The 2,790-nt window shown below is 49.4% G+C and overlaps 1 pseudogene; it reads left to right on the top strand.

The window, feature by feature from the left end:
* The first annotated feature begins 1,936 nt into the window (after positions 1-1,936).
* LOC115867896 overlaps positions 1,937-2,790 on the top strand; it is a 1,480-nt pseudogene continuing 626 nt past the window's right edge.

The following is a 2,790-nucleotide window of genomic DNA, read 5'->3' as shown; positions in this document are numbered from 1 at the left end:
CTCAGACCAACCAGATGGACAGACAAACATGCAAACTCCAGACTGAAGCACACATAATATAGACCCTGTATGTTTACAATGTTGTGTATAAATGGGAAAACACATCCTCACCCCTTGGTTATATGATTTCTTTTCTTTTTTTTTAAAGAATATCTGAAACAGTGCCTCCCTCAGGGCTGGCTGAGGGTTTGCCCACCCAATTCTTGGGGTGCCTGCCTCCCCCTCCCCCCACATAGTGTCCCTCCCTCTCCCACATGCTCAGGGTTCAGTGGTGTATATTTCTTCTCCTGGACATGGGGTATACGTCCCCTGGGACATGGTCCTCTCCTTAGTCTTAGCTCATGGGGCTCTGTTTCAGAGCTGGGGGCAGGGAACATGCACAGAGCTGATGCCAGGGCAGGCAGTACAGCTGGATGCGGGTTCCCTTGGCTTCCCAACTCCTGCTAAGAACTGCCACAGGGGTCAGAGCTCTGCTCCCTTGAAGTGTCACCTCCCGGGGCCCCACGGTGTGATGCTGTGTGTATATTTGATACAAAAGTACTTGTCCTCTCCCTTTGTAAACTATGTTTAACATGGATTAAACAAATATAAACAACTGGGAAAAAAGCATAGTCAAACCTAATTCATCTTTTCCCTTTTTATGTTTCTGGTTCTACTTTTTTAACTCATTTTATTGGGGGCTCGTACAACTCTTATCACAATCCAAGCATACATCCACTGTGTCAAGCACATTTGTTGCCATCATCATTCTCAAAACCTTAGCTTTCTACTTTAGCCCTTGATATCAGCTCCTCATTTCCCCCTCCCACCCCACCCCCTCCATCATGAACCCTTGATAATTTGTAAGCTATTATTATTTTGTCATATCTTACACTGTTAGACATCTCTCATCACCCACTTTTCTGTTGTCCATCCGCCAGGGAGGAGGTTATGTGTAGATCTTTGTAATTGGTTCCCCCTTTCCACCCCACCTTCCCTCCAGCGTCCCGGCTATTATCTAGACTTAGAGATGGAGAGAGGCAGACATAGTAGAAGAGCTAGTGGTGATAAATTGAACATTGAATATGGTAAACCAAAGAAATATGCATGCACTTAAATTACTGTGGTGGCCAAGAATATCAAAAGTACTGTGGTCTGCCAAGAGAATCAACAAATCTAACTTGGAAGGACAAAAGGAATATTCCTCGGAGGGAACAATGAAGAGACTTTGTATCACATTCCTTCGCCAAGTTGTCTGCAGAGAGGAGTCCCTGGAAAAAGACCCCATGCTTGGTAAAGTAGAGGGGCAGTGGAAAAGAAGGCCATCAGCCAGATAGGTGGACACATGGGGTGAACAAAGGGCTGAGCCATCAGAACACATTGGACGGTGATGCAGGACCAGGCAGTGCTCCCTCTTCAGTGGCAGCATCTCTTTGTATCTGTGGCACTGTGTCATACACGTTTCTGCTACTGCTCTGTGCTAATTCCTCGGAAGGGGACCGTTTTCTCCTGCCTTCTCGCCTGTTCTCTAAGGTCTGCTGAAACCCCTTCACTTGGAATTCATCTTGCTGTGTTTTCAAATACTGGTGACATAGCTTCCAGAATCACAGACACGCACAGGCCCCCACAGTTCAGCAAATACCTTCCGATCAGAGAAAGATAATTCAAGTAGTGCATACTGGACGAAACACTTTCTGGTTAGGTAAAAAAACATCGCTAGATTTTTGTTACTGTGGTCCAAATATGTGTCCTCACTAACTTGGACAACTCCGACTTATCCTTCAAAACCTAGTTCTTTAGATAAGTCTTCCATGCAGTATTGTCCCTTTCTTGATGCAGAGCACTATAATCCATATCTTCCCCCACCCTAAATTGTTGCATTCCACACCCTTCATTATCCATCTCAGCTGGGAATAGCTAATGCATGTAAACGCTGTTGAAAAAAATAGATAGGCCAATGGCATTGCGTCACCGGAAGTGCGTCACCGGAAGTACTCCAAGGATTGTGGAATTGTGATTATAAAGCGAGATTAGCCAGTTCTCTGGTGCTTGTGAGCGGAGAAAGAGGCCGAATTGTCGGACTGAAAAGTTTTGAACAAATACTACCGGACAGAATTGCACCCCAAGAAGATCCCCAAGCTCATGATGCCCAAGTACCGGCAGTTTAAGGTGCAGCTGAGGGCCCCCTTCCACATGAAGTGTAAGTCGTGCGGGGAGTACATCTACAAGGGCACGAAGGTCAGTGCGCGCAAAGAGACGGTGCACCGTGAGGACTACCTTGGCCTGCCCATCTCCTGCTTCTACATCAAGTGCAAGAACTGCGGAGAGGAGGTCACCTTGAAGACAGACCCTGAGGGCACAGACGACGTCCTGCAGCTGGAACCAGGTGTAACTTGCAGGCTGAGAAGCACCAGGAAGGGAGGGTGCCGAAGGAGCCGGAGGACCCCGTGAAGGAGCTGGGGAAGCGCACCGAGGACTCCCAACTGGAGATGGAAGCGCTGGAGAACCTGCAGCAGTTGGACCAGTGGAAGCCCCACGTGGACTTCGAGCCATGTTGCTGCAGCAGCGCCTGACAGAGGAGCAGCAGAGGCAGACGCAGGAGTCCAGAGGGAGTTGGCGGCCTTGGTGGAGGAAGTAAAGAAGCATCGCCTGGGGGCGGCCCGCCACCAGGCCCAGGCCAACTGCCATCCTGAGCCAGGTCCCAATGGCCACGAGGAGGGCAGAGAGCTGTGAGTGGAGCCTGGATGGCCTGAGCTGCGCAAGGTCTCGGCTGCCGCGCCTGGTAGTGGACACAAAAACAGGTGAGGGCAG

This window comes from Echinops telfairi, unplaced genomic scaffold (genome assembly GCF_000313985.2).
Source record: "Echinops telfairi isolate 266 unplaced genomic scaffold, ASM31398v2 ScPeMD7_7470;HRSCAF=8508, whole genome shotgun sequence".
In the NCBI taxonomy this organism is placed as follows: Eukaryota; Metazoa; Chordata; class Mammalia; order Afrosoricida; family Tenrecidae; genus Echinops; species Echinops telfairi.
This window is presented reverse-complemented; position numbering and strand designations above follow the sequence as displayed.